The sequence below is a fragment of the Callithrix jacchus genome, chromosome 18 (genome assembly GCF_049354715.1).
Source record: "Callithrix jacchus isolate 240 chromosome 18, calJac240_pri, whole genome shotgun sequence".
Classification (NCBI taxonomy): Eukaryota; Metazoa; Chordata; class Mammalia; order Primates; family Cebidae; genus Callithrix; species Callithrix jacchus.
In genome coordinates, this window is record NC_133519.1 from 46,790,977 (window position 1) to 46,818,295 (window position 27,319).

At 34.0% G+C, this 27,319-nt stretch overlaps 1 protein-coding gene across 12 annotated transcripts in view; it reads left to right on the forward strand.

The window, feature by feature from the left end:
* Window positions 1-27,319, forward strand: part of LOC144580101 (uncharacterized) — an 852,895-nt gene that overhangs the window by 244,213 nt on the left and 581,363 nt on the right. Inside the window, exon 1 of one of the 12 annotated variants that reach the window (XM_078355147.1) lies at window positions 20,550-21,466. The exons of the other annotated variants lie outside the window; for them this stretch is intronic. The gene's annotated coding sequence lies outside the window, so the exon portion shown is untranslated. Of the gene's footprint in view, window positions 1-20,549; window positions 21,467-27,319 lie in introns of those variants that run through there. 12 annotated transcript variants of the gene reach the window in all.

Consider the following 27,319-nt stretch of genomic DNA (forward strand, 5'->3'; position numbering starts at 1 on the left):
AATTTCGGTTTATTCTATGTCACTTCTGGTATAAAATATTCTAATTCTGTAATAAATTAAGGTTTTTATTAATTAGTATACCTAAAAATAAGTTTCACTAAAGTCATTCATAGAAATGTTAATTATAATTTTATGTCTCACTAATTTTATTAGAATTATTTCTCCAGAATTTGCTTACAAATTCATTAAAATGGAAATACTTAAATGAATTAATTAACAGATATATTTATCTTGAAGAAAACTGAGAGAGATGTGGCAGATAAAACACCAGAAGTGAAACTTCACATGCCAAACAGCAAAAATGTATGATAAAGCTAATTATACAAGTTAATGTAAGCTTATACATTCTGGGACTGAAATAAATATTTCCTATGAAAACTTTAAGTTACTGTAAATTTAAGTTATTATTTAAATACTCTAATTATTAAAGAACTAATTATTGATAGCAAAATTAAGTTATTTTAATTTTTATACAATATTGAAAAGTTTGGAGGAAAGTGTTTAGGTGTACAGAAGAGTTTAGTTTCACTTCTGGTTACATACACTCAACCATAACTCTCCAGATAGTACAAAGTTATATGAAAAGGGCATTCTGATCCTCTTATTCCTTTTTGAAGGGCTTAGAGTTTCTGTTAGTTGTCTATTAGAATTATCATGATGAAAAGCCTTTATCAAGGTTTGGGACAATTTAAGGACATTTAGGTTGATTTATTATACCAGCACCTAAGTTGGGACAGTTCCTTCTGAGCAAAATCCTGGCATAAGGGAAAGTTCTTAACTGCATTTCTTCCCGTTAGCTACAGGGGCAGGCCTGTGGGTATGTTTCCATACTGGTGACCTCCCTCTCCCTCTGTCTAGCCATTCTCTAACTGCCTCCTCTCTCATTCCCCCTTCTGGAGTGGTGACAACAACTCCTGTTAAGAGATAAGGGAGATGAGCACTCTGGCATCTTTAGGTGGTGAGGGAGTGTCGTTTGTGTGGCAGTCAGGGCTCCTCCAGACTCTTTCATGTGGGATTCTGTCTGCATCACCATCTAAATGCCAGAACAAAAGAAGAAAATCCTGTCATTTGTGATGACCTGGATAAACCTTGATGATATTTTATTGAGACAGTAAAATTTAACAATGGAGTGTTGACTAGGAAGTGGGGGAATCATTACATATCCTCCATCATTTTGTTGATAGTACACAAGTAAAGAAAGTTACTTCTGTTGAAGAGTGAATTTTTTTTATATTTAAGCTTGAAAAATCATGAAACATTGTTAATAGAAACATACACATGATTGTTTATTATTACATTGTTAACAATATTAGACAATAGGAAATGCAGCAATTGACCAACAATAGAGAAATCGCTTAGTAAGTGTAACATTACGCTTTTGCGTACTATACACCTGTTAAAGTAATGATTTATACCTAAGTCCCCCAACATTTAGATGTAACTGAGAAGAGCAGAAATAAGCAAAGCAGAAGTGACCAGAAAGGGGACTGGAAAACCATGAGTGTGTGATATTATGGAAACCATGTTAAAAAAAAATTCAAAGACACATGATCAAATTAGCAGAGGACTAAAAATTGAACCCTAGATTTAGCAATATGGCATGAGCTGCTGACCATAACAGATTGATTTATTTTAGAAACTGGGTAGCAAAGTCTGAAGAAAGTACACTCAGGGATGAGAATAGAGATTTAAAATCAGAATGAACATTACCACATAATAGAAATTTGTTCTAAAGTATAAAATCGGTTGATATTTTGAGGGCAAACTATCATAGCATTTTTTTTCCCTTTTCCTAATGTCGAAAACAATTATAGTTCATTGATATGCCAATGCCTATACTGAGTAGAGAAGGAAATTTATAGATGCTGGAGAGAGCGGGTTGATATGGTTTATTTCACAGAGTAGGACAATCATAACGATATCTAGTGCAAAGGGGAGGAGTGGCTTTGAACAAGAGCAAAAACAGTTTATCCATAATAGTAGAAAATAAGTGGGAGCATAAAAACACAGATTTTACTTCCCAAAATATATGAGTGTAAATATTGTAACAGCAAAGTCAACATTGCTTTGATCGTTGGATTAGCAATGTCAAAGGAGATGAGCTGGTGAAGAAGGCGGTGATGGGAGACTGCTACACTTGCGATGGAAAGGAGATTGCAAGTACTAACGATGGAAAAAGCAGGGTTTTGGCCGGGCGCGGTGGCTCACGCCTGTAATCCCAGCACTCTGGGAGGCCGAGGCGGGTGGATCACGAGGTCAACAGATCGAGACCATCCTGGTCAACATGGTGAAACCCCGTCTCTACTGAAAATACAAAAAATTAGCTGGGCATGGTGGCGCGTGCCTGTAATCCCAGCTACTCGGGAGGCTGAGGCAGGAGAATTGCCTGAACCCAGGAGGCGGAGGTTGCGGTGAGCCGAGATCACACCATTGCACTCGAGCCTGGGTAACAAGAGCGAAACTGCGTCTCAAAAAAAAAAAAAAAAAGAAAGAAAAAGTAGGGATTTATGTCCGAGGTGAAAGGGTTGATGGGAGATTGAAAGGGACATTGAATGAGAAGTCATAGAGGATCATTAATGGATTCTGAAGTAACTAAGGTCTATAATGAAAATGACGGGGCATGGTTTAGGAAATTGTGGATGATGACAAAGAAAACTAGGCATTGCCATCTCATAGTCTTAGAGTTAAACTGCGTAGTTGGTGTATACACACCTATGATTCTACAGTGCCACAGCAGAAGCAGAGTCCGCAAGTCGGGCCAGCTTAACGTAAAGCAGGATAGTGCTTGAAGATACACCAATACAGTTTATAACAGAACATCTTTTCTAAACTTATAAGGGTTTTGTATGCTTGTCTTTATAAAAATAAAATTTGTTTAAAAATTAGATTTTGGGACATTTTTTCTCAATGCCAGATATGTTTTTAAGCACACACAAATGTAGAATATACACATGTACACACATCTAAGTCACATACATATATTTGAACACGTAAATATTGACATTTATACTTTTTTACATTAATGCATATATATATACACCTTCTGCTTTTCAAGTTTGGTTTTCAAGTTTACTACAAAACGAAGTACAAACAATCATAAAAAATGATTTTCACTCAAGATTATAATTCATTGGAAGACACTATTTTAAAATATATTCATGTAGTAAGTAAATACGTAATACAAGTTTTCTGAAAATAACATATAGGCTAGTTGGAGGGGCACACATATAAAAGTAAATATGTGATAAAAATGAAATTATCTGTATTACTGTAGGGCTGATACAAACTTCATTATTCTATTTAGGCTGAAAGAAAGGAGGCAGTGGAAAAAATAAAAATTCAGTTAGATGGAGAAGAGTATTTAAATCATATCTAATAAAGCATAAAATATAAAATTATATACTCAGGGAAGACCTATTAGCCAAGTTGGTAATCCTAGGAAAGGAAATAATGGCAAGTAGAGATAGAACTTTAGGTACATCTAGAGAAATGAGATAGAGATAGTTAATTTTCAGTAACCTTTATGTTCTCATTAAGTAATAAGCTTTGTAATCTCTAGAGTTTCACAAAATTAACATAATTAATAATATCTTAAAGATTCAGGTGACCATAAATTACATCTAGCAACTGTATGTAAATAGTGAGTGGTGAGATTGGATATTATTTTTGGAGGACTGTTGGATCTCTAAATATATTTTCTTTATAAAATTACTTTCTATCCCAAATATAGCCATGAATCAGCAAAATAGCTAGATTCTACATATCGTATTATACTTAGGAATCAATGTAGGGTGTTACAGAAACATGTAATTGAACCCATGCATGAAGATTAGATTCTAGGGTCAAGAATAATACAGAAACAAGGATCAATAAATTAGATCTTTAGAATATATATGAATATAAATATATATAAATATGTATCAAACATAAATGTGAGTACATATGAATATTAATGTATATCAAATACAAATATATGTGTGTATACTTAAGACTAAAGCATTAATTTAATAAACAAATCGTGAGAAAAAATAACAATGAAATTAGTCTTTACCTGAATATTGTATTTTAATATTGTCTATATTTATGAAATAATTATAGGTAATATATACATTTACAGTACACCAAAGTTTTAACATTTTTAATGTTGGGTTCAGTTAAATTTAGCTAACAATGGTAATGCCAATCAAAGTAAAATTATGAGTTACATAGCATACAAGAGCATGAAATATAATTTCTTTGCTAAAGGTAAAAATTCAAAGAGATTTGGCATAATGGTAACACTCGTGTAAAGCTTATGTCCAGCCCCCTGTATTCCCATGAAATTGGCAGACATTACACATTTAATTTTCATTGCTCCCTTTGGTGCTTTGTTGGAGATATAAACAAGTTATGAATTTAGTAAAACTAGTGTGAGCAGTAGGAATTTAATCAACTTACTGTATACATTTTTCTCTCTGTGTTCATTTCTTTGCCTACCCTCAGCTTTAAATACAGACATTTCACACATTCCATTTTGTTGTTAAGCTATTTAACCTAGCAGTCTCACCATTTGAAAAAATAATTACATGTTTAAATTACAATGACTCACTGAAGGGATTAGGCTAGTTTTCTGTGGAGTTTATACATTTTAAATTTATCTTTTTGTTTCTGGTAGTATATCATATCTGATTATAATATATGCCATATGTTATATGTTGTGATGTTATATCACCTGGACACACATGAAATAACTGGATTGGGATTTACCAATCCAGTTATTGATGCTAGGATGTATCAGTTGATTAAGGTAGTGACTTCCTTTGTAAATGTGCTTTCACCAGCCCCACCACCTCAATTTGCTAGCATTTTGTACAGTGATATTTTAACATCTTTATAAATTGCCAGTTCTTCAATTATTCTTTATTAATCGGTTTAGCATTTGTGATGACTCATAATTCTATTATTGCATAAAAAATGCACAATAAAAGCTTTCTAATTTCATCATTAATTTGATAACTATTAGCTTGTATTCCATTAAGAAGAGTTTTCTTTTGCACAGGGAAAATGTATGGTTTCAACCACAAACAAAAAATAAATGCTTAATTATTTTTTAATTTAAATTGATGCAAGTTTATTAGTGCTATTTTCAAATAAAGAGACAGACTTCTTATATTTAATGTAATTGACTTAAAGTTTCTTTAAAATTTATTGCCAGGGCATAGTTTGAATTGTGTTATTCCATAAACTAATGGAAGGATTTATAGTAATCTCTGCTGGGGCAATCTTACAAGAAATTACAGTCTTGTCATCAATGATCTCTTTAAAACTCTGCAAAATCCTCCTCAGCAGAGGAATCAAGAAGGCCTTTCCAAATTGGAACCTGATGCTAAAGTAATTAGCCATTATACCTATAATATAAAAATATAGCCTTGTTACTGGAAAGTTTTTTGTTGTAATTTTCAGTGTGTTACTAGTCATGTGACTTGAAAAAGTCAGGTAAATAGAAAGTATCACAAAATAATGAAAGCTATTTATAACAAACCCACTGCCAATATCAGACTGAATGGGCAAAAACTGGAAGCATTCCCTATTAAATTCTGGCACTAGACAAGGATGCCCTCTCTCACCACTCCTATTCAATATAGTATTGGAAGTTTTAGCCAGAGAAATCAGGCAAGAAAAAAAAAAGAAGGATATTAAATTAGGAAAGGAGGAAGTCAAATTGTCTCTATTTGCAGATGACATGATTGTATATTTAGAAGACCCCATCGTCTCAGCCCAAACTCTCCTTAAGCTGATAAGCAACTTCAGCAAAGTCTCAGGATACAGAATCAAGTGCAGAAATCACAAGCATTCCTATACACCAATAACAGACAGAGAACTAAACATGCACGAACTCTCATTCACAATTGCTACAAGGAAAATAAAATACCTAGGAATACAACTAACAAAGGAGATAAAAGACCTCTTCAAGGTGAACTACAAACTACTGCTCAACGAAATAAGAAAGACACAAACAGATGGAAAAATATTCCATGCTCATGGTTAGGAAGAATCAATATAGTAAAAATGGCCATACTGCCCAAAGTAACTTATAGATTCAATGCTATCCCCATCAAGCTACCAATGACCTTCTTCACAGAACTGGAAAAAACTATTTTAAACTTCATAGGGAACCAAAAAGGAGCACACATAGCCAAGACAATCCTAAGCAAAAAGAACAAAAGCTGGTGGTATCACGCTGCCGATTTCAAGCTATATTACAAGGTAACAGTAATCAAAACAGCATGGTACTGGTACCAAAACACAGACATAGAACAATGGAACAGAACAGAGGACTACAGAGCAACACCACACATCTACAATGATCTAATCTTTGACAAACCTGACAAAAACAAGCAATGGGGAAAGGATCCCCTATTTAATAAGTGGAATTTGGGAAATTGGCTAGCAATTTGCAGAAAGCAGAAACTGGATCTCTTCCTGACATACTACAATAAAATGAACTCCAGATGGATTAAGGACTTAAGTGTAAGGCCTAACACCATAAAAACCCTAGAAGAAAACCTAGGCAATACCATCCAGGACATTAGCATAGGCAAGGACTTCGTGACTAAAATTTAAAAAGCAATGGCAACAAAAGCCAAAATAGACAAATGGGATCTAATTAAACTTCAGAGCTTCTGTACAGCAAAAGAAACAATCATTAGTGTGAACTGGCAAACAACAAAATGGGAAAAAATTTTGAAATCTACCCATCTGACAAAGGGCTAATATCCAAAATCTACAAAGAACTAAAACAGATTCACAAGAAACAAATAAACCCATCCTGAAGTGGGCAAAGGATATGAACAGACACTTTTCAAAAGAAGACATTTATGCAGCTAACAAACATATGAGAGGTCATTAGAGAAACATAAATCAAAACCACATTGAGACACCGTCTCACGCCAGTTAGAATGGCAGTCATTAAAAAATCAGGAGACAACAGATGCTGTAGAGGATGTGGAGCAATAGGAACACTTTTACACTGTTGGTGGGAGTGTAAATTAGTTCAATCATTGTGGAAGACAGTCTCGGGATTCAAGGATCTAGAGATATAGAAATTCCATTTGACACTCAAAGGATTATAAATCATTCTATTATATTTATAATAGCAAAGACCTGGAACCAACCCAAATTCCTGTCAATGATAGACTGGACAAAGAAAATGTGGCACATACATACCATGGAATACTATGTAGCCATAAAAAAAGATGAGTTCATGTCCATTTAGGAACATGGGTGAACCTAGAAGCCATCATTCTCAGCAAACTGACACAGAACAGAAAATCAAACACTGCATGTTCTCACTCATAGGTGGGTGTTGAACAATGAGAACACATGGACACAGAGTGGGGATCCTCACATACCAGGGTCTGTTGGGTGTGGGTAGAGGAGAGATAGTGGGAGGGAGGGTGGAGAGGGATAATGCGGGGAGAAATGTCAGGTATAGGTGATGGGGGAATGGAGGGAGCAAACCACCTTGCCATGAATGTACCTATGCAACAGTCGTGCATAATCTGCACATGTACCCTAGAATCTAAAGAACAATTTTAGAAAAACAGAAAAAAAAACTTTCTAGAGCTAATTTTATATTTGCATGTATATATGATAAAATCACTTCCTGCTAGGCAAAAACGTGTGCATATATGTAGTATTTTGAAATTATATATTTTATACAATAGAATATTATACACACATGTATATTAAACTTTTTTACACTACTGCTGCGAATGTAAAGAAAATCTACTTTGAAAGTGTTTTGGTAGTATACATTAAAGCTTAATATATTCACACCTTAGAACTCCACAATTAAACTCCCAGGTATACAGTCATCAGAAATGCGTGTATATTTACAATAAAATATGTATGAGAATACTACCATTAGTGCTATTCATGATAGCCATAAATTAGAAATTAAACAAATGTCCATGAACACCAGAATGAATAAACGAATCATGCTCTATTCACTAAGGAAACATTACACAATAAAAATAAACTAGTTATAATTTTACTGAAATAAATGGGTAAAGGCAACAGGACAAATAAGGTATAATCCATTGTATAGAAATTTTTCAAACTGTAATATTCATGGTGCTAGAAGTTACCTCTTGGGATGCCATGACTGAAAGGTGGCACAATGGATAATTCATAATTTGAGTTAGGTTTAGGGTTATGTTTGGGGTCGGATTCTGCTGCTTGACTGAGGGATTTTAACCAATTAATCACAAGTGTATTTACTTTTTAAAAATTAACCAAGCTCTTCAAAGATTGTACTTTTTTGTGTGTATTGTATACATTGGAAAATGTGTTAAAAACTTTATATAAAATGTCTAGTGGTGTTTGACACAGAAAAAATCTTGTAAAATTTGCACATTTTCCACTTTTTTATAAATAATGAAGCTGCGACAAAGACAAACTGAGGTGGTCTCTTTGGCCATAGCTTCATTACTTTTGAGGAACACAATTGGTCTCATTTTGCTAGCCCTTTTCTGCTTAAAAAACACAAAATTTTTTAACTTTTTAATTTATTGATACGCTCTTTCAGTTTGATTTTCTATAGCCAAATCTTGTGAATAATGTTAAAATGCAGAACACTCAGTTTGCAACTCAGAAATAACATTTAAAATACTGGCAGAATTTCATACAGATCATCCTTTCTTTTTTTTCTTTTTTTCTTTTTCTTTTTTTTTTTTTTTTTTTTGAGATGGAGTCTTGTTCTGTTGCCCAGGCTGGAGTGAAGTGGGATGATCTTGGCCCACTGCAACTTCTGCCTCCCAGGTCAAGCAATTCTCTGCCTCAGCCTCCCAAGTAGCTGGGATTACAGGCGTGTGCCATCATGCCTGGTGAATTTTCGTAATTTTAGTAGAGACAGTGTTTCACCATCTTGGCCAGGCTAGAGACTATCCTTTCTATCACCAAATAGAACGAGATATCTTGCATAAAACAGATTAGTTTTGAATTTCTCTGTAAATTTTTTGTCAAATTTTAAAAGTTCTGTTATGTTTTCAGCTTTTAAAGTGTTTAAAGTGCAGTTGACCTCAACAAAGTGTGGTTAAAATTCATGACTAATATAAAAATATGGCCTGTGCTAATTTAAAATGAGATCTGTAAATTTTATTTGTAGATGTGATTAATGTAGGGAAATTGCATAGTAATTACTTTTCTAACAAAGCATATGCATAGGTGAAACCGCTGATTCTTCCCACTTAAATAGACATATATGATGATATATATTTGTAATGCAAATATAAATATTAGTAAACTTAAATACTAAAGTGATAATATTTTTATATATTACATACATACTTCATTATTGATAGAAACCAAATACTTTTGATATTTCAATTCCTACTGGACTGTTCACATATTCACATAATTTGTTTTAAAAATTGTGTTTTTCTAATTTGTAGGCTGCAAATAAATGTTACCCTTTCTGTCACTGATATACTAAATGATGTTAATTTTTTTAAATATTTAGAACAGTTACAGAAAATTTTCAAAGTTAGATTTTGTAAAACCATATTTATTTAACTCTGGTTTTCAAGTAATCAGAAATGAGAGGATGGATAATAAGAAAAACAATATGAGCTTTTAGACATCCACTGCCATTATCTCCTTATAGAATGAATATGGATATAATTTTATTACATAAATATAGACTGTATAGACTATTACATTGAAAAATATTCTATACAACACAGAAATAAAATATTCTATACAACACAGTATTAGTATTTTTATGCATATATTTTTGAAGATACAAATAAACCAATTGGGGCAGATTTACATGAAAAGAAAACAAAAAATTAGATCCCTTGAAATTACGCATTTTGTTTTCCAACGCACTAGCAATTTTAATTACTAATGTTTTCTATTGACCCAATTTTACACTAATCCCCATGCTGTTTAACTTATGCGTTGGCACTGTGTATTATTGTATGCTGTTTAAATGTCACATATTCTAATCAAATCACATCTAAATTTGGTCCCTTTTGACTGCAAGAAATAAACAATTAGTGAAAAAACCTTTTAAGTCTTTCAGATTTTCTGCTTTGCCATGTTTACCAATCACAGATGCCTTATTTTAAATATTCATCAACATGAAGAACATACATGGTAAAAGATCTCTAAGAGAGATTAGGATGAAATGTAAGTAGTGAAATACTTAATGGTAAGACATGAAAGATATTATGAAAGATAATAAGAATTAGAGTATTTTACTAAAGTTAACTTACGGATTATTCGGATCAATTCTAGTAGATAATTTATAATCCATTTTTGTTTATTCTAGGATTATTTCTAAATAAAATTGAAAGGACTCAGTTCATTGTTATGCTTGAAATTGGCATAATAAAAGGAAAACGTTCTATAAAGCACTGGATATAACAACTCTTACAGATTATATCAATCTATTTTTCTATAAAGGTCTTCTATAGTAACATCTATCTTTTAATTACCTGTTATTTAAACTGCTATTTGATACAACTGTATAAATATTTCACTCATTTTCTAAAGTGTATTTTTTACAATTTGACAAGCTGCTAAATTACTCAAAAGTTTGTATTTATATATCTTTGAGTTTTCTTTTCCTCATAATCACAACTTTTTTTCTTTTTGAGATTGCATTTCTGTCATGTTGCCCAGGCTGGAGTGCATTGGCATGATCTAGGATCACTGCAACCTCCACCTCCTGGGTTCAAGAAATTCTCCTGCCTCAGCTTCCCAAGTAGCTGGGACTACAGGCACACACCACCACGTCCAGCTAATTTTTTTTATTTTAGTAGCGATGGGGCTTAACAGTTTCGGCCAGGCTGGTCTTGAACTCCTGACCTCAGGTGATTAACCCACCTTGGCCTCCCAACGTGTTGGAATTACAGCTGTGAGCCACCATGCCCAGCCTCACATCACGACTTTTATTAAAATGATCGAGTACCTGATCTTCTCCTTTTATTTTTTGTAGCTTAAAATCATTTATTTAACAGCAATTACAGTGAATTCTTAAAACATAAATTGTTCTCTTTACCTTATTAAAGTTATATAATAGAGTGGTGTGTATTTTTCTCCCTGGTTTGTTTCCTTGTTATAATTATTAAAATCAGTATTTTATTTCCATTAAGGATTTGAAGCCATTCCCTGCATGGTATGAGGCAGAGCTTGCCTGACACTGCTCAATCTGAAAATGTCAGGTCCTCTCTTCTAGTCTTTCTTGTTTTCATTGCAGCACTATTGCTAACCGTCGAGCTATGGACTCAGCCTAAGTCTCCATTAATGGATGAATAAAGACAATGTGGTATATATACACAATAGCATGTTAGTCCTCTATAACAAAACGAAACCCTGCCATCTGCAGCAATATGGATTGAACTGGAAGACATTATGTTAAGTGAACAAAAAGCACAGAACACAAACATTTCATGTTCTCACTCATACCCGGGAACTAAAAAAAACTGATCTCATGTAGATGGAGACTGAATGTTGGTTACCAGAGGCTGGGAGGACTAGAGGAAAGGGAGTAATGAAGAGAGGTTGGTTAACGGATATGTGAATTCGGTTCGATGGAAGGAGTAAGTTCTAGTCTTCGGTAACAGAGTAGGGAGACTGTTTTTCCAAATAGCTAGAAGAAAAAATTTAGAAAAACTCCCAACACAAATCATAAATATCTGAAGTGATGGATATCCCTCTACTGTGATTTCACCATTAGACATTCTATGTATATATCAAAATATTACATATACCACAAAAACATGTATAATGACTATGTATCAGGAAAAAAAGAGAAAGAAAATAATAGTATAGAAGCAATCCAGGCTGTCCTAATCAGATGCATCTTTGCCTATCCAGATGAGACTATAAACTCTCTTAGTGAAAAGACCTAATCTGCCTTGTTTACTGCTTATATTGATAGAATGCATGAGTGAACAAATAGAAATATATTCTTTACAGGTAAAGTTTAATCTTATTAAGAATGATGTCTGATTTTTTACAAGTATGTTACTATGTCAAAGCTCACCTGATTATTTTCAGGTCTTTGAAATGGGTGTATTAAATACATGTAATGGAAGTTATTTAAAAATGTATTAGTAAGTCAGCTTTTATTTCCAAAATTTAAAATTTATGAAGGACTATCACAGAACCTTCTTATATAATGTTTAAATTTATTTTAGCAATAATGTTTATCCTACAGCAATATCTTTACAAAGTATGGGTTTTAAAAAAAATTAGAAGGTAGAAATAAAATAGTTTAATGTATAATTATTTTACTACTAATAATGCAGGACTAATTGAACAACCTACAAATGTTGACATTGATTTCTCAATTTAGTACCCTCGCTATAAGCTATTTGTTTTCAACTTGAACTTTTATTTTAGATACAAGGGATACACGTGCAGATTTGTTGCATGAGTATGTTGTACTCAGGTAGTGAGCATAGTGCTCAACAGGTAGTTTTACAACCTCATCATCCTCCCTACCTCACCCCCTTTGGTGGTCTGCAGTGTCTGCGTCTGCTTTTCTCATATTTATGTCCATGTGTGCTCAAGGTTTAGCTCCCACTTGTAAGTGAGAATCTGTGGTATTTTGCTTTCATTTCCTGCATTACTTCATTTTGGATTATGGCTTTCAGCTCATTCCATGTTGCTGCAAAGGACATGATTTTATTATTTTTCATGACTACATAACATAATATTCCACTGTGTATATGTATCACACTGTATTTATCCAATTTACCATTGATGGGCATCTAGATTGATTATATGCCTTTACTATTTTGAATAACACTGCAGTACACATAGCAGTGCATGTGTCTTTTTGATATAATAATCTACTTTCCTTCGGATATAGTAATAGAATTGTTGGGTCAAATGGTAGCTCTGTTCAAGTTCTTCGAGAAATCTCCGAACTTCTTTCCACAGTGGTTGAACTAGTTGACATTCCAATCATCAGTGTATAAACATTCCCTTTTCTCCTCAGCCTTGCCAGACTCTGTTATTTTGAAAGCTTTAATAATAGCCATTCTGACTGGCATGATATAGTCTTTAATTGTTGTTTTGATTTGCATTTCTCTGATGATTAGTGATGATTAGCATTTTTTCATATGCTTTTTAGCTGTGTGTATGTCTTCTTTCAGGAAGTGTCTGTTCATGTCTTTTGCCTAATTTTAATGAGGTTGTTTGCTGCTTGTTAATTTGTAGCTATTCTTATCATTAATATGATAGCAAAAAGTAGAAATATAATAATATAAGATAGGTTAATTTATTGAAGGTTTCACCCTGAAAAAAGTCTTACTTTCCTCCATATCAGCTCCAGTTAATCAAAATTCCAATATAAACCTTTCTGAGAGGTCCCAGATCTTTCTGTCACCAAGGTCATTTCATGGTGACATTCTTTTTTGTGAAGTCAAGTTTCCCTGAATGCTCTTAGGGTTTTTGGACATACATTGATGCCTCGGCAATGAAAAACAGTATTTGTTCCAGTCCAAGCCTGGCCTTTTTTGTGCCAGTCCTTATTTAGAAGATCTTCCAGAAATTCAGAGTACTGATTATTGACTTCCCATAGACTATGGTCACTGCAGCTATTCGAGCCCTTGCGGGCACCCTAGGCTCAAGCTTGTGGTGACTCTTGCAGCCTGAGGTACATAGTCCCACTGAACTTGGGGAAGGTAAGAACACAGACAGTCCTTTGGCCACTACAGCTGATGTCACATACAAAGCCCACAATATTCCCACTCGACACATCACTGGGGCTCACCCAAGGACCACCTCTGCTCTGGCCTGCCAGCCAGTGAACTTTATTCAGGCAGGACCGGAGGTTTCTTTTGTTGCCATTGGGCCAGTTCAGCTTTGTGTCTTCCTAGAAGTTTGTTCATGTTGTTTAGTATCTTCTTTTAATTATTTTTAATTTTTGCAATACTGACAGTGATGTATTTATCTTTATTGCTTATATTAGTAATTTGAGTCTCTTCTCCATTTTTTTCTTGCTTACTCTAACTAGAAATTTCTCAATTTTGTTATCTTTTAGAAACTTAATTTTGGCTTTAATTTTCTCTTTGTTTTCCTATTTTCTATTTTTCCATTAGCTTCACTTTCATTCTTAGGAAATGCTTTTCTTTATTAAAATGTATTAACATTTATTTTGCTTAATTAAAATTTAAGTTGAATTCAGAGCATCAAATGTTCTTTTATGTGAAAGTAAAATAATAATTTGGGAAACAGTGGGTTCCTAAATATTTTAGTGGGAAATATTTTGGTATAAAATAAGCATCCATGTGCCTCTAGTCTTTGGTGCCCACATTCACTGAACCAACTTAGTCAAAATAAGTAGACTCTAATCCCTTATCTTGTGAGTATGGTCTTGCCTTGCTTGGAGGCTGTATTAGTCTATTCTCATGCTGCTAATAAAGACAAACCTGAGACTGGGTAATTTACAAAGGAAAGAGATTTAATGGACTCATAGTTCCAAAAGGCTGGGGAGGCCTCAGGAGACTCACAATCATAGAAAAGGAGGAGCAAAGACACATCTAACATGGCAGCAGACAAGAGAGCACGTGCAGAGGAACTGCCTTTAAAAAAAAAAAAATCAGATCTCCTGAGACTTACTCACTATCACAAGAACAGCATAGGAAAAACCCGATACCATGATTCAATTACCTCCCACTGGGTCACTCCCGTGACATGTAGGGATTATGGAAGCTATCATTCAAGATGAGTTTTGGGTGGAGACAGAGCCAAACTGTATCTGAGACCCCAATAAATTCACTTGATGTAGTTACTGTTAAGCATATCAGTTTACTTTATGTCCCATTTTCAACCAGTTATTGTACTTGAAGAAGTTACTAGAATCAGATTCCACAATGCTTAGGTAAATAAGTAAATTCTATCATTTGATAAGTCATGTACATATATGTTCATATAAATAAGTATAATCCATTTTTAATTTATTCAAGGAAGATAAGGCTTTGTATGCTTTGTGTAAAATATGCTATCATATTAACTCTCCAGATTAAAGAATAAATTGAATAATGGAATATAATTTAATTTCACATATATCTCTATTTAGTAGCAGAAATATAATCCTAGTACTTGTTTTGGTAAATTTATCCATTTAAATTAAGATATTTCTTCCCTCCTCAGGATGCTGAGGTAGGAGGTATCGATTGAGCCTGATGAGGTTGCAGTGAGCTAAGATTATGCCACTGAGCTCCAGCCTGGGTGACAGAAAGAAATGTTTCCTCTAACACAAACAAACAAGTTTTACTTGATTAGCAATGGCAGAATTTATCTTACTATGATTGTAATTCATTAGTTCACCTGAAATGAGCATTAGTGATTACTTACTCTATTATAAAATCATATAGCACCAAAATAAAGCAATAATAAAATGTAATTTAAAGAGTTAAAAAATTGTTTTATTGATTAATTAGAAACTTCAAGTGTTAACACTATGAAGTCAAGAGTTTTTGTTTTGTATTTAGAATATTAGCAAATGTTACTAAGCAAGGCGAATCATATGGAAAGTTGTTCAGTAATACTTTTACATTTCATTTTCATCTGAGTTTGTGTGTCAGGTCGAAAGCTTGTCGATGAATCTGTGACAGGACGAAACCTTTTCAATGAATGCTCTACATTTCTATTTGTATCCAAATATTTTGATATCTTGTAGACAGGCCAAGAAAATCTGCAGATATGCAAGCCATTGCACAGAATCTTTAAAAACTACATTTTGTTGTTGTTGTTTTATTAGATGGAGTCTTGCTCTGTTGCCCAGGCTGGAGTTCAGTTGCCCAGGCTGGAGTTCAGTTGCCTGATCTCAGCTCACTGCAAACTCTGCCTCCCAGACTCAAGCTATTTTTCTGCCTCGTTCTCCCAAGTAGCTGATACTATAGGAGTATACATCACACTTAGCTAATTTTTGTATTTTTAATAGAGGCAGGATTTCACTATGTTGGTCAGGCTGGTCTTGAACTCCTGACCTCAAATGATCATCCAAGCTTGGCCTCCCAAAGTTCTGGGATTACAGGTTTGAGCCACCATGCCTGGCCAGAATTAATTTTTTGAAAGAAAGAAGAGAGTAAGATGTATTCACTTAATGTCCTTAATATATCCCTGATATCTCAAATGCACCATTGACAGACAATTTTCAAGCATTATCTTATGGTTTGTAATTAATCTGAATTGTAAATATGTTTAAGAGAAGCTAGATAATTCTTCTTGCTAATTGTTTTGCATTTATCAGCAATTCAAATCCTACTGAGATTATTTGCAATATAAACATTTCTGTGATTATTGGTTATATTAATTTGAATTCACTCTGGTTTTCAGAGCAACCTGTGTATATTATTTGAAATTGTACATAGCTTGAAATAATAGAAAATATGTTAATATGACTGCCATGGAGTAAATTTATATTTAATAGTTAAAGCCATATTAAAAACACCTGATTTTAATGTCACCTAACATGAGAAATATAGAATTAATGACAGGAATAACACAGGAGACGGAAAACTGTGATAAGCCACTTATCGTACAACTCTATTGTTTTTATTAGATAAACTTCTTTCCCAAGTAGTTAAACTACATTTGTTACGGATCATTATTTTAGTAATTTTTATTGTAAATTTCCTGTGTCTACATTCTCTATCATCTTAATGGTTTAATCAAAATACTAAAATGATCAAAGGCAAAACTTTATTCAAGGAAAATATAGAATATCTAAGTTATAAAAGGTATTCTTATTGAGTCTTTCTTTTTTTTTTTTTTTTTTTGAGAAAGAGTGTCACTCTTGTTGCTCAGGCTGGAGTGCGATGGCATGATCTCAGCTCACCACAAGCTTCACCTCCTGGGCTCAAGTGATTCTCCTGTCTCAGCCTCCTGAGTAGCTGGGATTATAGGTGTTTGTCACCACACCCAGCTAAGTTTTTGCATTTTTAGAAGAGACAGGATTTCACCATGTTGGTCAGGCTGGTCTCGAACTCCTGGCCTCAGGGGATTCACCTGCCCCGGCCTCCCAGAGTGCTGGGATTACAGGCTTGAGTCACTGCACTGCCCTTATTGAGTCTTTTAAAGTGTGGTTCATAAAGTGTACAAACTATTGTAAAAGTCTACTCCACTTATAAGTAATTACATATATAAGGCATCTTTACTGTTTATATACTTTATATTTTTTTCAGAAATGTATATTAAATATCAAAATTTCTGAATTCTGTTGCATTTGAAATTGTTAAACATTGGACATATTGTATAATTATAAGCAAGTAAATTTAATGACTACATACTATTTATTTTCCTTATCATCTGGCACAAAAAGGTCATTTACCTTTTCTGTTTATCTTTATCTATCTATGATCTATCTATGTCTATCAATCATCTGTCTACCTGTCTATCTTCTTCTCTTTCTAGTGTCTTATTATTTTCTTTTAAGTAGCCATTACTTTTATTGCACTATCAAAAAATTATAGGGCAACAACACTCAAACAAATATGTATGCATGTGTTACTTAGTGATATAATATAGTATTTTAATTCTAAATTTATTTATAATTGTCAAATAATTTTATCTGGACTTGATTTCTAAAAATACCTTAAATAGAAAATGTCACAATATTTGATACTGTATCACTATAGATGATGATAAAATTCATTTGGAGTTTTTCTCAATTTTAGGGAAAGGTTTGCTTTAATGTAAGTGAAAACAGAAGTTTACATAATCTGAGAGCATGCATGTATAGTTCTCTGTGGAAAAGTTATTTTATTATTATAGACATTAAGAGATCTTTTGAGAATATTCAGACTATATATTATACTGATAAACTTTTTCCATGCTTGATACAAATGGGAAAGCAAGTAGATTGAATATTTTTAGATATCTCATGGTGAGCAAATTTCAGGGAATAAAGAAGGGTCTTAAGAAGGTGGAGGCAGCTGGCACAGTTGTCATTATCATGACTACAGATGCACTGGCTCCTAAGAGAGATTCATAATTATACCTTCATTCTTTGTTTTTATCTCATACAGTAATCCAATTTCAAGAAGTATCAAAGTGTCAGGAAAGTCAGGAGAGGATATGAACCAGTAGTACAAAAACCAAAGAAGTACATCCATCCAGCTGCTTGTCTTCTGATGCCATTAACCCAGATTAACAATACAAGTTGTTAACAGATAATTAGTTAAATTCAGAACAGAAGGTGTAAAAAAAAAAATATTGTGGAAATAGGCTTTATCCGAATTATTATTCATGTTCCCTCCTGTTGGTTCTTGATTCTGTCCACATCAGTATACTCAAGGCATCTAGTTGCATTGATGAGGAATTGAGGAGTCATTTAATTAATCAACTCACTCTTCATCCTTACTTAAAGAGGCAGAGTCACAAAATCATGTATCAAAACTCATGCTTTAATCAAGTATGATTTCCTACCCATTCTGTTCTCCTATTCTTTCCAGAGTAGTGAGTATTCTTATTGCATAAATTTAGCATACAGTTAGACAGGTTCTATTGTAAAATAAAATGGAGGCAGAATAAGTCAGTACCAAATCCTTCGTCAAATATAGCAAAGTCATTTTATAATCTTCTAAAAAATGATTTTAGTGTTTTCATTTGCTTTTGCCTTTGCCTCACTGTTCTACATGTCTAATCTGTAAAAATCACACAATGCTCTCCATTTTGGTGAGCATATTTGAAGGTGGTGAATAGCCATTCCTTCCCTGAAAAACCAACATAACTAGCATTTTGCTATAATTCCACACTGCGAAATATATATAGGTAGTGCCATTCTCAGGCTTAATTTTTGCCTCTAAATTTTCCAGGTACTAATATTTTGGGCAATACAATTGATAAAACCTTTCAGTTCTTTCTTGCCTTGAAAATTTCCACTATGAAAATAAATTAATCCACTTATCAAAAACACCTGTGTGTCAATATTAGGATGAAACTTTTTGAAAAAGAGATGTACATGGTTTCAGTTGCCTAAATATTCAGAAGTTTATAGGATGCTTTATATAGCTATTCATAATTTATCATAGTTAGAAATATTTAACTAAACATAATTGTATTTAGTTTTATTAAATACCTACTAGTGTAATGTGTTTTTGTTTTAATTAATATTTTAAAATTTTAAGTATAAATGATACTTGCTTATTTTATATGATATTTAAACATGAAGACTTATTTTACTTTTTTAATTGGAATAAGCAAATTTACCCTATTACTCATTTTTTTGCTGTGCATTTAATATTTTTATGTATTTTTTTCAACTTTCAGCTAGTTTGTATTGCTGTATTTAAAACCACCACAGGAGGGAAGAAATGGGAAATTGTTGTTCAATAGATGCAGTTACATTTTTGCAAGATAAAAAGTTTCTTGATATCTGTTACACAGCAATGTGAACATAGTTAACCCTTATTATCTGTACATTTGGAGTCATAAAGATGGTAAATTTTGTATAAATATTTTTAATAATCATCACATTTAAATTATAAATAGTAAGTTGTTCTTTTGTTTAATATGGAAAGGGTTCACATCAATAAGAAAATCGCTGTGTCAGTAAGAGTTAGTTGGTTTATCATTTATTATATAAGCAGTCAATGTTGGAAAAATTCAGACTCACTAAGTTCCCTTGTCCAAAAGAGACAATGGGAGATCATTAATCTAAAGAGCTTCTGCACAGCACAAGAAACTATCATTAGAGTGAACCAGCAACCAACAGAATGGGAAAAATTTTTGCAATCTACTTATCTGACAAAGGGCTAATATCTAGAATCTACAAAGAACTTAAACAAATTTACGAGAAAAAAAAAACATCAAAAAGTGGGCAAAAAATATGAACAGATATTTCTCAAAGACATTTATGCAGCCAACAAAGCTATGACAAAAAGCTCATGATCTCTGGTCATTAGAGAAATGCAAATCAAAACCACATTTAGAGATGATCTCATGCCAGCTAGAATGGCAATCATTAAAAAGTCAAGATACAACAGATGCTGGAGAGGATTTGGAGAAATAGGAAAGCTTTTACACTGTTAGTGGGAGTGTAAATTAGTTCAACCCTTGTGAAAGACAGTGTGCTGATTCCTCAAAGATCTAGAACTAGAAATACCATTTGACCCAGCAATCCCATTACTGGGTATATATCCAAAACTTTATAAATTGTTCTGTTATAAAGACACATGCACACATACATGTATTGTGGCACTGTTCACAATAGCAAAGACTTAGAAGCAACCCTAATGCTTATCAATGATAGACTGGATAAAGAAAATGTGGCACAAAGACACAGTGGAATACTATGCTGCCAGAAAAAAGGATGAGTTCATGTCCTTTGAAGGGACATGGATAAAGCTGGAAACCATCATTCTCAGCAAACTGACACAAGAACAGAAAACCAAACACCACATGTTCTTACTTATAAGTGGGTGTTAATCAATGAGAACACATGGACACAGGGAGGGGAACATCACACACTGGGGCCTGTCAGGGGGTGGAGGGCTAGGGGATTGATAGCAGGGGGTGAGGAGATACAGGAGGAATTACCTGTATTAGGAGATATACCTAATGTAGATGGCTGGGTGATGGATGCTGCAAACCACCATGGCACATGTATACATATGTAACAAACCTGCATGTCCTGCACACTGCACATGTACCCCAAATCTTAAAGTATATATATATATAAAGTAGGACATTTATCACAGAAAATGACAAGAATTTTAAAATATGTGAATGTTTAAAAGAAATGATCAGTATCACTAGGGCTTCAGGGAAACAATCACTCTTTACAGCAAAATTATTAGAGTGAAACATGCAGAACAAATTCCCTGAAACACATATACTTTTCATGAAACCATACATGATAAACCAGAGAAATCTTACCCACTGGTTTCAAATTACTTATAGAAACCTTAAAAATAAAAAGTGACGAAAAATAATAACAAAGACAAAAACTTGTGAATTTCCACAAAACTTGAAGAAAATATATTTAACCTCACTAACACAAAAAAATTAAAAGCATACTTCTTTTGTCTCCATAATTGATATATTTTTAAAGGACATGCATACTGAGAAGAATTAGTGGAAGATGAATTATCACATACTTTTCATAAATTTGAAAACATATAGCCTCTCTAGAAATCTTTTTAAAAAACACAGCTAATAACTGTATTTGTTTAAACCACTTTGCAAAAGAGACATATGATACTTGTGGATTAGACAACCAAAGATACATGAAATACTGTGGCTCAGGCAAAGTAGGAATACACATCCCATACTCCTTTGTCTGTAGATGCGCCATAGTCAGGGGAGATAATGAGTTCCAGTTTATGATGTCATTAAGTGAGTCATATTCCTTTCATTTTATTTCTCTGCCACCATTTCCAAGAGTATTTTCAACTTCGTGAGCAAGGCTGGTTCATCATCACATCTCTGCAATAGGAAGAGAAAGGGGATAGAGGACCGAGTGAGTAAAGTCTTAAGGCCAAGATCCAGTAATGTCATTTATCATTTTGACTCATACTTTATTGTTACAATCTTTGTAACATAACCACAGTTACTGGAAAGTAACACTATGCAATTAGTCCTCTAGCTGGCTGTCTAGTTAAAATAACTTTTATTATTAGCTTTCTTGCTAATGAAAGTTTATTCACTTTCAGTACATTCTACTTGAAGATTGCCACATCCACAAAGCTTTCCTGGTCATAGTTCTTAAACTTACAAAATGCCTTAATATATTTAATTTTGCCTATCTCCTTTATTTTCTCTCTTACCATCAATTCAATGGCAATTGATTTGATGTCATCTGAAGCCTGCTATTTTGTTATGTGGATTGGCTTGCAGTCATTATCTGGATAAATAAAAACAATGCAATGCATTTCAAAAAGTTTCTGAGCAAAACAACCGTATTTGGTTGCAGGCAAAACTTTTGCTTTTATGAATAGGAATAGATGCAATTTTTCTTTTATACTAAAGCCTGAAATTTGATACTCTCACAAATTTTTGATTGCAGCTTAGAAAATATTACTCTTTCAGCAAAACTTTATTTCCTTCCATTTTTACCTCTAAACTGGCATCCAGACTACATTCTGTAAAGTTATATCCTACATAGGCTTTCAGTTGGCTTTGCAAGTTGTCACGGATGGCAGTTGTATTAAAGTTTTTCAATTGCATAACAAAGGTTATAAGTCTTTCAGCCTGCAATGGAATGCTACCATGCTGTCTAGTGTTCAAACAGTAAGCCATTGGGATATATTACGGGTTTTATTAGAGGACCATTCCATTTCAACATTCCACTAATAACAAAGTGAAAGGCAAAGCTGCTATAACATCTGTACCCCAATGGGTTAAGTAATGAAAATTTCATTATGTTTACACAATATTTCCCTCACAGGCTACTTGTGATGATAAGCTACTGCTGGTGATGGTTTCAGGAGCAGATCTAGGGCTTGGAGATAGCTCTATAGTAATCCCAGACCTGTCACCATGCTAAAGATATTTCTTCCCTCTAGGGTTCCACCAAAGTTATTATTATCTAGACAATGACAACGCAGAAATAGACAATAAAATCCAATCAATGGACTTGGTAACACATTAAAGAAAGAGAATGATTGAAAGCAAAATAATGAAAATATGAGTGGGTTCTTAGCATTGTAACTAATAAACCAAGTATATATTTCTACATAGAATCAGTCAATACAGACTTCTTTCTAGTTATGCCCTATGGGAAAAAAATAGAAATAATTATCTTCCAACTATGAAGAAACATTGAAGGCACTACCCTCAATATCACAATTTTCTCAGCTCCTTTTGTATGGAAATGGAGGGCTGACACAAAGGTGAGAAATTCAAGCTATCTTCACTTCGTCACCATATAAACCAGATTTTTGGCTTTTCACTTTAAACAACTTCGGCAAATGTCCTACAAGAAAATAGCAGCTACAAAATGCCAGTTCCCTTCTTTGAAATTTATCACTCTTTGGGATCTTTGCCTTACAAGTTCTATTTGCTTGTAACAAAAAAAATGTTTGTGTATATGTGTCTGTTCTAGCTTTCTTATTTTTTCATTGCTGGAGAAATGATCTACCAAAAGCTTATCCAGTATAGAGAACTAGAAATTTCAAAGATGAAATCGTTTATAATCTGATAATCAAGTAATTAAGTAAATCAGGAATTTTAAAAAAGTGTCTTCTGTTACTAATAGCAGTTATCCAGCATCAGGAAAAACACTTTTATTTTGCAGGTAACTTTCATGAACACTACCCAAAAATTATCTTAGAAAGACCCCACTAAAAGAAGCCAAAACTCCATAAGATCGTTTTGTGTCCATATTTTTAGTTAGGGAAAAGCAGAATATGTTCAAAACACTCACTGTATTCACTTTCTAGTATGCTTATCAGAATGACAGATGCACATTGAAAAGACAAAAGGGGAAGCAATTGAACTTTAGTAGTAGTAGATGGAATGATAGTAGTTACTTCAATCAGAAAATGTTTCATAAATCCTTTAGCTCAAAATTATACACAGGATAGTCAAAGATAATTTAAGAATATCAAATGTTAATTTTCATACCAAATAAAGTGAATATGATAGCTTAGGTTTTATATTTGTGATTTTAATTATTTTTAAAATTAATTTTAATGAGAATAATATATACATAGTTGATTATATTATTTTAGCAGATATTCGTTTATAAAGCATTTGTGTGAGTGTATGTATGTGGAGTGTGTGTCTGTGTGAAACAATTTTACCTGGCAAATAATAAGAGGTTTAATAAAAATAGGAAAGTCTAATCAACAAAACCAATCATCACAACAGCCAATTAAAAAAATTGTGCATGCCAACATGATAAATTACCCACATGTTCCAAAGAATAAAATCAACTGCATGGTTCAATTTTTTATCTCCACTATGATGAAACATCTAGATACCATATTAATTATCATAAGATTCTAATTACCTAAAAATAAACATCCAATAAGACTCAGATGCAAGATCCATATATCATAATGACAGAATAATGAGTTTGACAATGCTGGTCATGAGAAAGTTAATGTGTATATCATTTCAAAAAATACTTTATATTTAAAACATTCAATCTGTGTTAAAGGTATAAACTTAAGTACTTGGGCCTTACAGCTTGCTCAGGGTTGGAAAACATTGAATAAGTTGTGTTTTTCCATGACCTGACATAAATCAATTGGTTGACACCCAAATTCTGAAATAAAAGTTGTTTTGATATAAATTACCTTTTCATTGGATTTCTAGAGCCTTTAAAAGATTTTTTAAATATCTGGTACAGTGATTTCCACCCTTAAAATATTAAGAGTAATGTATTTAATCAGTACAATGTATTATATTTGTTCTATACCCCAGTGATAGGGTACTATGCCGATATTTACCAAGATGTGGATATATTCAGGATACAGTGAGTGAAAAACAAAGTGTCACATGGTGTATATAGAGACAGGTAGATTGGAGGATATGAACAAGGCTGGGAATTAGTGATGTCTATATTTAATTTAAATTATACTCATTCAAACAAAAGGAAAACTAAATTTAAAATAAGCCTAGGAAAGAGGAACAAGACTGAAATAAAATGTTCTAGAGATTTAGAATCTTTCTCTTTATTTCTGGATATTATGTATTACAACATAATAATATATCTTAACTGTACACTTTAAAATTAATTATAGAGTAATTCATTCTGTGCTAAAATCAAAATGACACGGGAGATTTTTATAGATGTTATTGGCAATATAGTCAAATAAATTCCCCTATCTCTCATCTCTACCATGAAGACCGCCAGAACAATAAGTTAAGATCTATATTTTGACTATAATAATTGAAGGAGAGTGCTGGAGTTTATCGGAGGAATAACAGAAACCCTGATGAGCACAGAAACTTAGGATGACCAAATAAAAAATAAAAGAACTGGCTGGGCGCGGTGGCTCATGCCTATGATCCCAGCACTTTGGGAGGCCAAGGTGGGTGGATCACAAGGTCAAGAGATCGAGACCATCCTGGTCAACATGGTGAAACCTGGTCTCTACTAAAAATACAAAAATTAGCTGGGCATGGTGGTACATGCCTGTAGTTTCAGCTACTCGGGAGGCTGAGGCAGGAGAATTGCTTGAACCCAGGAGGCGGAGGTTGTGGTGAGCCGAGATTGCACCATTGTACCCAGCCTGGGTAACAAGAGCAAAACTCTGTCTCAAAAAAAAAAATAAATAAAAATAAATAAATAAAAGAACATGCCAACCCCATACCCCTACCAGCATCAGCTGCAAGACAAGAGGAACTTTTCTCTACAGTAAGAGATAACTAAACGGATCCTCGAATCCCCCATCAAAACCTTGAAGACCTGCAAACCTCTCCACTGGTATCCACTGTAGTTCTCACAGACACTAAGCCCAGCTGTTGAAGCTCTTGGAGTTTACATAGCTGTGCTCCCCAGAAAGAAGCCAGCATATGCCCTGTCTACTGTAGCATGCATGACAATTATGCTACATTATCTTGGAATTGGACTACATCTTGAGTGTGCCTTGCTGCAGGGGTGAGCAGCCATGGCAATTGTTCATCCCTGAGGCTAAGCCACCACCAAATCAGTCTAACCTAATGACCTCACATCCCCAAGCTAAGCTTTAAGCAGCTGTAAAGCCCTTCTCCCTGGGGAACCTAGCAGAGATGGAGCATCACACATTTCCTCCTATTACTTCTCAGGTTAGAGCTGAATCAGGAACCTGACTCCTGGGAAAACAACTCCTGCTCTTAGCCGCTTAGAGCAGTCGTGCTTCCCCAGTGATAAATTTGAAGCAGCGCCTTGTATTGCAGTGAAAATGTGCCTGGCCCACGAGAACAGTGAAACTCACAGGCCTGAAATGAGGTAACATGTTGCTAGAAAACTGGTGCTCGCTCTGAACTGGTAGCTACACATACCAGGACTGAGCTAACATAGTACTCTGTGTCCCAGGGAAACAGCAGTGACTGAGTAGAAATGCCTCACATAAGCTAATATGGCTTCCCTGCCATATTGCTTCCCTAGAGCTAGGCTCCACCATTAAAGTATGAGATGTTGAGACATTTCTCCCCCCAGGAAATAAAGTCATCAATGTACTGTTTCCTAAAAACCCCAGGTCCCAAACAACAGTAATATTCACTGCTGCTATACCTGGACACAGAGAGTTTGACAGTGGCAAGTCTCACCATCCCAGGGTATAGAGTCACTACTACATGGTGCTTTATCCCCACAAAGTTGCAACTGAGCCATATTAGCTTATGTTTCTGAACTGATGTAGTACCTTACTCCCTGAGACCAAACCTCAAGAGCACCTCTTCTCTGGAGTTTGATCAGCGCTATGTCTCATAGGGATAGAATCACAGCTCTTAGGTTCAAACTGCTGGAAAATGCTACTGAGTTACAAATTCTCACTCTATAGGCAATCTACAGCCAATTGTACCACAGAAAGAAAGCCTGTGCTTACACCCAGATCCAGATGCTGCAATGGTTTTGGAAGACCCCAAGCCTAGGATTCTGGCCCCAAAGCTGCTCTTTGTACCTGTATCTGGAACCCATCACTGTTGCAGCTACTTTAAGACTATGTCAGGGCTGACATTGAGAGGGAAACCCTCAGATAAGTCTAACCATTTTGGAGAAAATGAGAATAGAAAGACCCCAAGAGCCCTTGACACCTAAGACTTGAACTTATATGGCCATCACCACTGCTGCAAACTTTAGCAGTCTATGCCATTGATGTGCCCACAGTTATTACTGACATAGCTGAAGAAGATGCAGGAAGACTACCACTGCACCTATTCAGAAAGAGTCACTACACCATTTCCACTGGCATACTAAAATCCAACTGCAGATTAATTTACTAGATGCACAGATATTAACACAGGGACACAAGAAACATTAAAAATCAAGGAAATATGTCACCACCACAAGAAAAATAGTAATTCTCTAGTCATTAACCCTGATGAAAAGGAAATCAACAAAATGCTGGAAAAGGAATTCAATATAATGATCTTAGGGAAACAATGAGAAATAAAAAATACAAATAGACAATTCAATGAAATCAAGAAAATGATCATATAAACAAAAAATTCTAAGTGATAGACATTATTAAAGAAATGAAATACTGCAGCTAAAGATTTCAATAAATAAAAAATAACCAAGAGCTTCAAAGGCAGACTTCATTAAGTGGAATAAAGAATCTCTGACTTGTAGATATGTTATTCAAAATTACCTAGTCAGAGAACAAAAAGGAAATAAGAATGACAAAGAATGTAGAGATCCTAAAAGACTTATGGAACAGCA